The following is a 15,105-nucleotide window of genomic DNA, read 5'->3' as shown; positions in this document are numbered from 1 at the left end:
GCCCTCAGGTCCCGCAGCCTGTCAGCCTTGCCCGCCAGTCAGTCTAACAGTCCTACCCGCCAGTCAGTCTAACAGTCCTACCCGCCAGTTTGTCTATCAGAGGGGCCCACCAGCCTGCCTACCCAGAGCACCTGCCAGTTACCTGCCGTGCCCGCCAGCCTGCCTACCTGGAGCACCTGCCAGTTACCTGCTGTGCCCACCAGCCTGCCTACCTGGAGCACCTGCCAGTTACCTGCTGTGCCCGCCAGCCTGCCTACCTGGAGCACCTGCCAGTTACCTGTTGTGCCCGCCAGCCAGTCTACCTGGAACATCTGTCTGGCTATCCACCGTACCCACCTGCTTGCCTACCTGGAGCACCCGTCTGGCTATCTACTCTGGTCACCAGCTTGCCTACTCGGAGCACCTGTCTGGCTAACAGCCGTACCTGCCTGCTTATCTACCCGGATCACCCGACAGCCTTCCTGCCGTGCTCATCTGCTGTACCGGTCAGCTTCTGTCATCTGACCGTTGGGAGTCACCTGCTCTCACACAAGGTCGGTCTCAGAGTAGCACTTGGTTTACCTGCCCGGTCCCTCCCTGGTTCACGGAGTCGACTAAATCACCGTATGACCTGGGTCGGTCCGAGTAGGCACTTAGTTACACCCCTCTGGTCCCTCCTTGCACCGAAGCACAGAGGTTCCACCACCCAGACCCGTAACAAAATGTTTCTTTAATTGGCCATAAACATTTAAACAATTTAAAAGTGCTTTAACATTTTTTTTCCCCTTGATATTTAAAAAAACTAATTCCAAAACAAAATAATTTTCTGATAGTTTATATTAAATGACATATGGTAAACAATCAACTTCTTAAAACACCTGTGAAGAAGAGAAAATTCATATTAAAAATATTTATCATTTTAATTGAGAAGAGAAAAGAGAACGCAAGAATCCAGTACTTTTGAAGTGGATGAAAATTGTATAAAAACATCTTTTATTTTCAAACATTAAAAAACAATCCAGCACAAGAAAATGTCATCTGATGTACACTACCGTTCAAAAGTTTGGGGTCACCCAGACAATTTTGTGTTTTCCATGAAAACTCACACTTTTATTTATCAAATGAGTTGCAAAATGAATAGAAAATATAGTCCAGATATTGACAACGTTAGAAATAATTATTTTTTATTTGAAAGAATAATTTTCTCCTTCAAACTTTGCTTTTGCTCCCTTTGCAGCAATTACAGCATTGCAGACCTTTGGCATTCTAGCTGTTAATTTGCTGAGGTAATCTTGAGAAATTTCACCCCATGCTTCCTGAAGCCCCTCCCACAAGTTGGATTGGCTTGATGGGCACTTTTTGCGTACCATACAGTCAAGCTGCTCCCACAACAGCTCAATGGGGTTGAGATCAGGTGACTGCTCTGGCCACTAAATTGCAGATAGAATACCAGCTGCCTGCTTATTCCCTTACTAGTTCATGCATAATTTGGAGGTGTGCTTTGGGTCATTGTCCTGTTGTAGGCTGAAATTGGCTCCAATCAAGCGCTGTCCACAGGGTATGGCATGGCGTTGCAAAATGGAGTGATAGCCTTCCTTACTCAAAATCCCATTTACCTTGTACAAATCTCCCACTTTACCAGCACCAAAGCAACCCCAGACCATCACATTACCTCCACCATGCTTGACAGATGGCGTCAGGCACTCTTCCAGCATCTTTTCAGTTGTTCTGCGTCTCACAAATGTTCTTCTGTGTGATCCAAACACCTCAAACTTTGATTTGCCTGTCCATAAAAGTTTTGTCCAATCTTCCTCTGTCCAATGTCTGTATTCTTTTGCCCATATTAATCTTTTCCTTTTATTAGCCAGTCTGAGATATCTCTTTTTCTTTGCCACTTTGCCCTGAAGGCCAGCATCCCGGAGTCGCCTCTTCACTGTAGACGTTGACACTGGCATTTTGCGTGTACTATTTAATGAAGCTGACAGTTGAGGAGCTGTGAGGCGTCGATTTCTCAAACTAGAGACTCTAATGTACTTGTCTTGCTGCTCAATTGTGCAATGGGGCCTCCCACTACTCTTTCTACTCTGGTTAGAGCCTGTTTGTGATCTCCTCTGAAGGGAGTAGTACACACCATTGTAGGGAATCTTCAGTTTCTTAGCAACTTCTCGCATGAAATAGCCTTAATTTCTAAGAACAAGAATAGACTGTCGAGTTTCTGAACAAACAAATGTAATGCTCAAGATTCTCAAATAGCTCAAAGGAAGGTCAATTTTATAGCTTCTCAAATCAGCCAAACCGTTTTCAGCTGGGCTAACATACTTGTGCAAGGGTTTTCTAGGGTTTTCTAAACATCCATTTGTCTTCTTACACAGTTAGCAAACACAATGTACCATTAAAACACTGGAGTGGTGGTTGTTGGAAATGGGACTCTATACACCTAAGTAGATATTGCAATAAAAACAAGATGTTTGCAGCTAGAATAGCAATTTAGCACATTAACAATGTATAGAGTGTATTTCTGATTCATTTAATGTTAGCTTCATTGAAAAAAAATGTGCTATTCTTTCAAAAATAATGAAATTTTTAAATGATCCCAAACTTTTGAACGGTAGTGTATTTTGAACGCATAATGCCCTCCTAGTTTTAAATATGTAAAGAATAGAGAATTCATTTCAAAACTATTTATCATTTTTAATTTAACTAAATCTTAAATATTTGAGAAAGGATGATGATTTTGGCTAAATGACAGAATAAAAATGTGTAACTGACTTGACTATAGCTCTGATTTACCATGGTGTTTACGTCAGAATACTGACATATAAAATTCCTTGCAATGTTGCAAAATCTTTGCACAACACAAAGTTATACAAAAAAATAATTAGCAACTTTTAGAATTTTCTTGCCAGTTTTGGCCAGCTTCTCCAAAGTGAGGGGAATTGAGGGAGACTTGGGGTGGGACAGGGCTTGGCAAATCCCATCCTATAAATTCATTAAAAGTTACTCCAGAAATGTTACTCCAGTCTCCTACTGGTCTAAAATTTCTGGCAAGGCACACGGAGACGCATGACAGTAATAGATGCTCCAAATTCATGAAGTGGTGTGCGCCTCTTAATGAATTAGGCTCATCTTATTCCTACACGCCCCTCATTAAAGGGTTTTTTCCATGAACAAAGTACATTTTAATTAATAGAGCTTAGAATAAAAGTAAGTTCCACAATTGAATGTATTGAAAAAAATATTCCTGTCCCAAGATATTTTATAAATGTGCCTTTGTGTAGTGGATATATCTAGCCATGTAGGAACATGGTCGAATATACCACATTTCCTGAGCAGGGAAGGAAGCAAAAGTATACATTACAATACAGCATGGGATTGAAGCTGATTCTTTCTTTGAGATAATACAAGTTTTTAAACAGACAGGGAAATGTTTTTCCTAAGGAAACCAGCAGCTGCGATCCCATGCTGTCCTGTCTGTATACTCTCTTTTGTGTCCTCCCCTGCCCAGGAGATGTGGTATGATCAGACCATGTCCCTGTACGGTCAGACGCAGCCATTACACAGTACACAGCAGGGGCACATTTATAAGATTATCTCAGCACAGGTACATTTTTTCACATATCAAATTGGGAACCTTATTTTTATACCAACATCTGTTGATTAAAGTGTACATTGTTCGTGGGACAACTCCTTTAAACTTGGCATACAAAATGCCAGTCTTAATAAATTGGGGCATATATGTGCTTAATTTTTTTGTTGACATCAAGTTTTCGAAAAATTATTTTTGTGCCTCTTTCAGAGATTTCAGATATGTAGATGACAATTGATAAAGATTTTCATTGTTGGAACTTATCTTTGCCACCAAATTTTATTTTACAGTAAATCCACTCAGTATTAAGAAAAGCACTGTGATTTCATGGGTCGATTCGGTTATGGCAATACCCAATTCACAAATCTCTTCCCCTGTTGTACCTGTTTCTGTTTTTGAGGCATTGCTATTAATGCATTTCCATCAGTTTTATTTGCTGCATATAACAATAATAATGCTATCATATACATATGAAATATACTGTAGAACGTATCATAAAAGGTAGATGCTTCCAAGCTGCAGGGGAAATTACCAATGTTCTGAAAATGCACAGCCATTAATAACTAGCGTTCACATTTCATTAAAAGCTCCTGTGTGTTGCTCTGTAGGCTTTTGTTGTACATAATAATTCTCTATTATTCCATACAACGTGCCAATGTCACCTATGTCATTTCTATAATAGCAACATACAAACACTACATAAATTATATTACTTCACATGTCTCTTTCTCACTTGAAGCTTACAGTCTTTTCTCCCCAAAGTACAAAGGATACGCATAAGGCAGACAAGGTTGATATTCTCAAAAGATCATCATAAATCAGCTGCTAACGTTACCTAACAATCCATCTGTAATTCTGATCAGCGATAATAGCTCAAAACCTTATATGTTAAATATTAGAACATAGGATACTACTTTTACAAAGTCAGTGCCCCTGTGCAGCTACATTAATTACCAGTTCTGACCTTCGGGCCCATGGACCCACAAGTAAAAAGATAGATTTTAGACATTTTGTAAGTTTAATAAATGGTACAATGTCTTTTAGGGAAAATTAAAAATTTCCTAAAAACACAGTTTCCTTTTTAGGTCATATAAATGTTTTGGAGCTAATTCTTCATCCCAGCACACTTAACCCCTTCTACGAAGCAGCACCTGCTTTGGTGGACTAAAAGTAAGCATGGTCACCCATTCATTTAAAGGTGCCATGTGTTACTACTGTACTTTAAATGTGCAATGAGTTGCCACAAGAGCATTTAACAGGAATCACAGGTCATCGCTAAAGTTCAGAAAAGCTGGACCTGTCAATCACTGGTATTGCTTCATTTTAAGAAATGTTTATCCAAATGGGATGAACTGTTTGTCAATGAAAGTATCTGACAAACATATTTATTAGCAGAACTTATTCGTAATAGAAATAACAGGTATGATCATAATACAAGAAGCCAGTTGCAGATGTGATATTTCACCATACTGTATGCCATGGTACATGACAGCTGCTTCCCCTCTGAAATAAAGGACTAGAAACCATGTGTTATTTATTTTGGAGGGTCTCAGCTGCCAAGCTTACTCTAATTTGACTATTATGACATACTTTATGGTAAAGTTATTAAAGGTCATATTATTGGAATTGATCCTTTTATTAACTGATTCTCTTAATAATTTTGATTAAAGTTAGTGCTTGTTAGCAGTCTATGGATGAAGATAGAGAGAAATTGGAGAGTTTGCATCTAAAAGTCCATATACCATCAGTTGGACAATTAACAACTTCAAATGCTGAAGGTAAGAGGATGGCCTTTTACTGTCTTTATGAGTAAATGGCTCTTATCTCACAGGAACAGACTGTCACAGATACTCACTGTCACCAATCATCATTTCCCTCTAAAGAAAGCATAGATTGATTGATACTTAAAGTATTCCTTCATGAACTTCTATAATGCTGCTTTTAATTGTCACAGGTTTACCGTGACAGCAGCGTCTGATTTCATGTATTCCTGCACTGATCAAAAGCTTTCCTCCTTCATATTAAACAATGCTGGTTTCTGTTAGCAGTGTAGGAGTAAAACTATTCTATCTTGAGTCTCTGAGGCTTTCTTGCTTGGGTGATCTCAGCTGTTCAGTATTGGCCACTCTTCTCTCCTATATATACTCCCTCTGGCAATCTGGATTGCCAGTGTTAGTCTTGTACTGCCTGGTGTGGAGAGGAGGTGTCGGTTGTTAGTAAAGGTGTTTGGAGTGTTGATCTGTGACTGTTGGCTTAGTGTTTTGGCTGTGTGCAAATCCTCATCCTCTTCTATTAGGTTTCCCTTCCTTTTCTCTCTGATGTTCCTCTTTGTTGTCTGTGAGTGTATATTTGTATGATTGGTATTTTCATTTATCCCTGTACGTGCTTCCTTGTTTGTTTGGTTTGTGTATATACATACACTAGTACTCCCCGCTTCCCTGGGTGGGAGAGGGGGACAGATTTAGGGATGATTCAGGAGTTCAGCAAGGTACGTGGCCCCGGCATCTTCACCATCATAAGTAATCTGGGGAGCAGAGATAGCTAGGGCGCCCCTAGCATTAGGTACAGGGAAGGAGCCCCTGGCCCTGGGTAATCTGACAACAGAGTTGTGATATTATTATACTGTACCCAAAATGCCATTTTTTACACCTTTGACCTCCAACCTTTAACCCTTTCTCAACTGAATGATTTTCAATTTTTCTCTGTTATTTTTATTCTCTTCCTTCCTCTAAAAGTCATAACTTTTTTATTTTTTCATTGACATCACACAATAGGAGCTTGTTTTTTCATGGTACAAGTTCTGTTTTTTAAAAACACCATTCATTTTAGCATACAATGTACCAGAACATGAAAAAAAATCTAAGCATGGTGAAATTGTGGAACAAAATGCTTTTCCACCATTGTGTTTAGACTTTTGTTTTTACAGTATTCATTGTGTGGTAAAAATGACCTGCACTATGATTACAACACTGATAACATCAAACTTGTATTTTTTTTAAGCAGTAAAAAGAGGACACTTTTCCTTTGTATTTTAGGCAAAATATATATTTTTGCAGCCAGACAAGGGTCTTTCAATTCTTGTTTGATGGATTTTCATCCATTCTTCCTTGGAAAATTCTTCCAGTTCTGTGAGATTCCTTGCTCTTCTTGCATGCACTGCTATTTTGAGGTCTAGCCACAGATTTTCAATCATATTCAGATCAGGAGACTGTGAGGGCCATTGTAAAACTTTCAGTTTGCACCCTTTGAGGTATTCTATTGTGGATTTTGATGTGTCTTTAGGATCATTATCTATTTTTAGAAGCCATGCTCTTTTCAGCTTCAGATTTTTTACAGATGGTTTTATGTTTTCATCAAGAATTTGTTGAAACTTCGTTAAATCCATTCTTCCCTCTACCTGTGAAATGTTCTCCATGCCATTGGTTGCAACACAACCCCGAACTTGATTGATACACCCCCATGTTTAATGGTTGTTGAGATGTTCTTTTCCTGAAATTCTGTGCCCTTTTTTTTCCACACATACAGTTGAAACCAGAAGTTTACATACACTTTATAAAAAGACACATATGCATGTTTTTATCAACATCTGACTTGAAATTAGAATAAACCTTTCCCATTTTAGGTCAATTAGGATTACCATAATTTTTAATATTTGCCAAATGCCAGAATAATGAGAGAGAGAATGTTTTATGGCATTTTTAGTACTTACTGCAAAGTTAAAAGTTTACATACACTAAGATTAATATGCCTTTAAACAATTCTGGACTGCCCATATGATGATGTCATGTGTTTGAAAGCTTCTGATAGCTATTTTGGCAACATCTGAGTTAATTAGAGACACACCTGTGGATGTATTTTAATGCACACTTGAAACACACTGCTTCCTTGTGTAGCATCATGGGAAAGTCTAAAGAAATCAGCCAAGATACTAGGAAGAGGATTGTGGACTTGCACAAGCCTGGCTCATCCTTGGGTACAATTTCAAGATACCTGAAGGTGCCTCGTTCATCTGTACAAACAATTATACGCAAGTACAAACAAGATGGGAATGTTCAGCCATCATACCGCTCAGGAAGGAGATGGGTTCTGTGTCCCAGAGATGAACGTGCTTTGGTCCAACATGTGCATATCGACCCAAGGACAAAAGCAAAAGACCTTGTGAAGAGGATGGCGGAATCTGGTAAGATTGTATCAATATCCACAGTTAAATGAGTACTGTATCAACATGGGCTGAAAGGCCACTCTGCCAGGAAGAAGCCATTACTCAAAAAGAAACATAAAAAAGCCAGATAAATGTTTGTAAATGCACACAGGAACATAGACCTTAATTTTTGGAGACATCTCCTGTGGTCTGATGAAACTAAAATTGAACTTTTTTGGCATAATGGCCATTGTTACGTTTGAAGGAAAAAGGGAGAAGCTTGGAAGCCTAAAAGACACCATCCCAACTGTGAAAAACGTGGGTGGCAGCATCATTTTGTGGGGTTGTTTTGCTGTAGGAGGGACTAGTGCACTTCATAAAATAGATGGCATCATGAGGCAGTACTAAAGCAACATCTTAAGACATCAGCCAGGAAGTTAAAGCTTGGGTGGAAATGGGTCTTCCATATGGACAATGACCTGAAGCATACTGCTAAAATGGTAACAAAGTGGCTTAAGGATAACACAATTAATGTTTTTGAGTGGAAATCACAAAGCCCTGATCTCAATCCTATTGAAAATTTATGGGCAAAACTGAAAAGACAGGAGTGAGCAAGGCGACCTACAAACCTGGATCAGTTGCACCAGTTTTGTCAGGAGGAATGGGCGCAAATTCCGACAAACTATTGTGAGAAGCTTGTGGAATGATATCCCAAACGTTTGACCCAAGTCATTCAGTTTAAGGGCAATGGCACCAAATACTAATGAAATATATGTAAACTTTTGACTTTGCAGTAAGTAATAAAATGCCTTAAAACATTCTCTTGCTCTCATTATTCTGGCATTTGGCAAATATTAAAAATGATGGTAATCCTACTTGACCTAAAAAGAGAAAGGTTTATTATGATTTCAAGTCAGATATTGAGAAAAACATGCATATGTGTCTTTTTAAATAGTGTATGTAAACTTCTGGTTTCAACTGTACCGTTGATCATTGTGGCTGAAGAGTTCTATTTTAACCTCATCTGTCCATAGGACTTGCTTCCAAAATGCATCAGGGTTGTTTTGATGTTCTTTTGCATACTTCTGACGCTGAAAGATGAGGATGCAGGAGACATTTTATTCTGATGACTCTTCCGTAAAGGCCATATTTGTGCAGGTGTCTCTGAACAGTGGAACAATGTACTACAACTCCAGAGTCTGCTAAATCTTTCTGAAGGTGTTTTGCAGTGAAGCGGTGTTCTGATTTGCCTCTCTAGCAATCCTACGAGCACCTCTCACTGAAATTTTAATTGGTCTTCCAGACCTTATCATGATCTTCACAGTTACTGTTAACTGCCATTTCTTAATTACATTTCAAATTGAGGAAATGGCAACTTGAAAATGCTTTGTTATCTTCTTATAGCCATCACCTGCTTTGTGGACCTCCAATATTTTAATTTTCAGGCAGCTGCTTAGAAGAACCCATGGCTGCCATTTTTGGCACAAGGCTAGAGGAGGCTGGGTTTTTATAAATCTTGGAAATTTGCATCACCTCTCCTTTCCTAATGATGATAGAGAACAAGCCATAACCCTAAAAGACTAGTTAAGGTCTGAAACCTTGGTCAAAGTTATCTGAGCACAAGAATCTCCAAGGGTGCCGTAACTTTTACATAGACCCATTTTCCTTTTTGAAATTTTAAAAATGTAAAAAATGACAATATATATATATATATATACAGTACAGACCTGGCATTCTCTTGATGAGATTCAAGAGGTAGTCACCGGAAATCGTCTTCCAACAATCTTGAAGGAGTTTCCAGAGATGCTTAGCACTTGTTGGCCCTTTTACCTTCACTCTGTGGTCCAGCTCACCCCAAACCATCTCGATTGGGTTCAGGTCTGGTGACTGTTGAGGCCAGGTCATCTGGCGTAGCAAGCCATCACTCTCCTTCTTGGTAAACTAGCCCTTACACAGCCTGGAGGTGTGTTTGGGGTCATTGTCCTGTTGAAAAATAAATGATGGTCCAACTAAACGCAAACTGGATGGAATAACATGCAGCTGCAAGATGCTGTGGTAGCCATGCTGGTTCAGTATGCCTTCAATTTTGAATAAATCCCCAACACTGTCATCAGCAAAGCACCCCCACACCATCACACCTCCTCCTCCATGCTTTACCGTGGAAACCAGGCATGTAGAGTCCATCCGTTCACCTTTTCTGCGTCGCACAAAGACACGGTGGTTGGAACCAAAGATCTCATATTTGGACTCATCAGACCAAAGCACAGATTTCCACTGGTCTAATGTCCATTCCTTGTGTTTTTTAGCCCAAACAAGTCTCTTCTGCTCGTTGCCTGTCCTTAGCAGTGGTTTCCTAGCAGCTATTTTACCATGAAGGCCTACTGCACAAAGTCTCCTCTTAACAGTTGTTGAAGAGATGTGTCTGCTGCTAGAACTCTGTGTGGCATTGACCTGGTCTCTAATCTGCTCGGTTGTTAACCTGCGATTTCTGAGGCTGGTGACTCGGATATACTTATCCTCAGAAGCAGAGGTGACTCTTGGCCTTCCTTTCCTGGAGCGGTCCTCATGTGAGCCAGTTTCTTTGTAGCGCTTGATGGTTTTTGCAACTGCACTTGGGGACACTTTCAAACTTTTCCCAATTTTTCACACTGACTGACCTTCATTTCTTAAAGTAATGATGGCCACTCGTTTTTCTTTACTTAGCTGCTTTTTTCTTGCCATAATACAATTTCTAACAGTCTATTCACTAGGACTATCAGCTGTGTATCCACCAGACTTCTGCACAACACAACTGATGGTCCCAACCCCATTTATAAGGCAAGAAATCCCACTTATTAAACCTGACAGGGCACACCTGTGAAGTGAAAACCATTTCCGGTGACTACCTCTTGAAGCTCATCAAGAGAATGCCAAGAGTGTGCAAAGCAGTCATCAAAGCAAAAGGTGGCTACTTTGAAGAACCTAGAATATAAGACATATTTTCAGTTGTTTCACACTTTTTTGTTAAGTATATAATTCCACATGTGTTAATTCATAGTTTTGATGCCTTCAGTGTGAATGTACAAGTTTCAAAGTCATGAAAATACAGAAAAATCTTTAAATGACAAGGTGTGTCCAAACTTTTGGTCTGTACTGTATATTGCCAAAAACACAATGAAAATGTGTCATCTTCAACTTTAGGCCTTTTAGAGATCATTTAATCTTCAACTTGCTTAACTGTTCAAAATAACAGTAATTTTGACCAGAGATGCCGAAACTTACTGTATGTTTCACAATTGAATGTGTTAAAAAATGTTTTCCTGGGCTGAGATAATCTTATAAATGTGCCCGTGCTATGTACCGTTTAATGGTTGTATCTGACAATGCAGGAACGTGGGCTGCACATATCACATCTCCTGGCCAAGGGAGGTAGCAAAAGAATTTACAGGCATTACAGCATGGGATAGCAGCTGCTGCTTTCTGTGAGGTAAAACATTTACCTACCTGTTTTAAAACAATGTATTATCCCACAGAAATAATCAGCGTGATTCCATGTTGTCCTGTCTGTATTCTCTCTTTTGCTTCTTTGCAGGAGATGTGGTATGTTCAGGCCATGAACTGGGACAGTTCTGCAAATTCAGACACAGCCATTACACAGTACACAGCAGGGGCACATTTATAAGATTATCTCAGTACAGGAATATTTTTGTCTAACATATCCAAATGTGGAATTTATTATTAGGCTATGTGCCCACGATGCAGAAATGCTCCGGATTTTAACTGAGCGTTTCTGCATCTCCCTGGCAAAAAAAACGCATGCCGATTTTACGTGCATTTTTTCAACCAAGGACAAGCATTTGTCATGCATTTTTAACATGCGATTTCGCATGTGGTTTGTCAAGTGCTTTCCAAGTGATTTTAGCATCACTTGGAAAAGTGCTTGACAACTTAGTCACACTATATAAATCCATGCAACCGGCATGGATTTTATATCGTGTGACCAAGTTAGTAGTGTTGAGCCACCCCCGTAGTGTTCGAGTTCAGTTCGGTTCGTCGAACACCCGTGTGTTCGCCGAACTGTTCGTCGAACTGTTCGTCGAACACCTTCGAACACCGTTAAAACCAATGGCAGGCAAACAAAAACACATAGAAACACATAGAAAACACCTTCAAAGGTGTCCAAAAGCTGACAAACTGCTCAGAAGACACAACTAACACATGGAAAAGTGACAAGTACATATAGTCATGCGAAAAGAAAAGAGGTGGAGGAGTAAAAGGAGGGGGAGACACAAATATAGGCATGTCATGCCCTTCTGAAATCCAAAAAGTGAGAAGCCGACACGTTCAGTCCGCTCCTGCCCGTGCCACCTCCGTGTCGCCGGGTTTGTGCCAGAGCCGCGGTGAACCCTGACGGCCAGCCCCCCTCTCCCAATACTGGTGCCTGTCCGCTGGTGGGTCGAGCGAGCCCCCCTGTGGTGGAGGCAGCTCTAAGCTTTTTAATTTAAATTGTCTCTCTAATTTGAATGAATACACTTTAAATCCATTTACAAGGATCTATTGGAGGGCAAGTCTCATGCCAGCAGCCACGTAATTCCAGCTCCAGTAGCGTCCACTAAAGCTACTGCAGTTAAAAAGCTTTTATAAGGATCGAGCTCGGCTGTCCACCGCAAGGCATCCTACTGCCAGTCCCAGCCCCTATGCCTTGGGGTGCCTCCTGATGCTCTTCACTGAGTATCCCGTGGTCCCGAAGCATTTCCTTTGAAAAAATTAAGTGTCCAAACTACAGGTGGTGTAGCTTGCTTAACAGCCGGGATAATCCGCTGACTAGCAGACACTGCTACTAGGCACAAAGTATTTCCTGGGCTAGATGCAGTTAAAAATTTGTAATTAAAAACTCTCGTTGGATGCTGAGAAAGCATTCCATAGAGTCTCCTGGCACGTCATATATGATTCTCTTAAAAAGCTTGGGGTAGGGGTCTAGGGGACCCTTTTATAGCCAAAATCACGGCCCTGTATCACAATACGTCACCTAGGCTGAAGATAAATGGAACTGTAGCACCCTGAGGGCTCGGTTGCTACAGAGGTATTGCACCTCACCCAGAGGTGTGATATCTCACTCTCAGGTAAGGATGGAGTGTGGATCAGGACCCGACACCTGCATGCATTACACCACATTGCCGTGGGGCAGGGCGACCAATATGCCCCTGAGATGGGCACGACAGTCCCTGTCCCTGGCTGGAGTGGGGGGAGGCAACACTGAGGAAGGGGAACCCTGTAGTGCAGGAGCAGGGAGGAAGCAGTTCCTGGGTGCATTGAGAAGGGAGTATAAAAGGTGGGCACCATCTTAGTTCAGTGCAGAGAAGTCTGAGCAGAAGTGACAGGGAGCAGGGGCTCTGCATGAGCTCTGCTCCGGAGGAGGGCCTAGTAACAGAGGCCCAGGCCTGGAAGAGGGAGAAGGAAGGAAGAGGAGCGGAGAAGGCTCCATGAACGAGGAACGAAGGGATCCCAGGGGTGCGGACGGGCGAGTCCCAACCGCACGCCCGAATCCACCTGCGTGGAGGGGTCAGGCCAAAGGGGGAGACCGGTCACCGAAACTAGTGGAGGCAGGAAACGACCCTCAGCTAGAAACCGGAGGCTGTGACATTTTATGTGGCGCAGCCCCTCGCTACACCCGCTAGGAAGGCACCACAATGGGTAAGGGAAACTGGCGCCAAGTTTACCAAGAGGAGGCCCGAGGCAGCCGGACAGAAGTGTTGGTAAGAAAGGCCAGACAAAGGACACACAAAGGGGGTCCTGTGAAGCGCTCCAAAGTTATCTGGGAGTTGTCTGAGCCCCTCACCTGGTGAGCACAGTACGACGTGGGCAGCCGTTACCTGCAGACGTGGTCTGGATAATAAGAACTGTGAGTAAAGGCCCTGGACTGCATCACTGACTCCATGTCGTTACTGCTGCTGCCCTGCACCATCACCCCCATCCTCCGCATACACTGCCCTGAGGCTATACTCCTCCCGTGGGGAGTTATGCTACGCTCTGCTGCACCCACAACACCAGCCTCAGCGGTCTGCCCTGCAGCGGCGGTTCACTCTGACCGCAATCCACGGGTGGTGTAGTCGGACATTTAAACATCAAAACCACATAAATAGTTCCCCCACTGGTTTGACCGCCCTGAGCCACGGAACCGGGTCGCCGCCACGGAGACTACAACCACCAGCATCCACCAAAAAGGGTCCGGCTCCAGGTGTCCCAAGGCCCAGGGGGTGCATCAGAACATTTTCATCACCTTCCACAATCACCAATGGGACAAGGCAGGGATGTCCTCTGTCCCCTCTCTTATACATCCTAGTGACGGAGCACCTGCTCTCATCAATTCGCCATAACCCCAATATTAGGTGGATTGAGGTGGGAGGCACCGAGTACAAGTGCTCTCTATTTGCTGATCATGTCCTAGTATATATCACTCAATCACATATATCCATCCATGCTGTTATGGCTGCAATAGATCACTTTGTTACATGGTCAAATTTTAAAATCAATGCAGCGAAGTCTGAGGCCCTCGATGTCTCCCTCCCCAAATCCATACAACATTCCATCCAGTCCAACTTTCCCTTTGCCTGGCCCTCACAGGGTATCAAATACTTAGGAATTCCTATTCATAGAGACCTCTACCATCTATGTTATCTTAATTTTGGGCCCTTTATTGAACAACTCCATACAGACCACGGTTGGAAAGTTAGAACTGTAAGATTCACTATGTGAACCACTGGTGTTTTGTGGAAAAGCACATGTACACTGTGTTCCAAATTATTTTGCAAAAAGTGTTTAGGAGTGATAAGGGAAGAATTTGTTTGTTTGTCAGTTAAACTCATTGATGGTGATGTGTGTCAGGGCTCTTTTTATCACTGTAAGCAATTGCAGACACCTGTGCTAATTAGTTTGGCAGGTGTGTCCAATGAAAGGCAAGACTACTTAAGAAGGCTGTCCCACATTATTAAGCAGCCTACATTTTCTGCCAAAATGGGAAAGAAAAAGGATGTGTCGGCTGCTGAGAAGCAACAAATTGTGGAGTGTTTAGGTCAAGGCATGACTACAATCAACATTGTGCGATGATCAGGATGAAGTGTCTTGGCAATCAAGAAGTATGTAGCTGATTCACAGTACACACGTGTGCGTGCTGATAAGGGCAAATTGAGGACTCTTTCCTACAGGCAATTACGTCAGGTTAAAAGAGCAGCGGCAAAAAACCCTTGTCATAGCAGCAGACAAGTTTTTGAAGCTGCTTGTGCCTCCAACGTCCCCCGAACAACAAGATGCAGGGTCCTTCAGAGGTTTGCAGCTGTGCATATGCCATCCTGTCGACCTCCTCTATCCACTTCACACAAGCAGAAACGGCTCCAGTGGGCCAAACATTACATGAAGACTG

This window comes from Phyllobates terribilis, unplaced genomic scaffold, assembly GCF_046119375.1.
Source record: "Phyllobates terribilis strain yellow unplaced genomic scaffold, ASM4611937v1 Scaffold_4__5_contigs__length_816908805, whole genome shotgun sequence".
In the NCBI taxonomy this organism is placed as follows: domain Eukaryota; kingdom Metazoa; phylum Chordata; class Amphibia; order Anura; family Dendrobatidae; genus Phyllobates; species Phyllobates terribilis.
The sequence above is the reverse complement of the archived record's forward strand: the minus strand, read 5'-3'. Positions refer to the sequence as shown.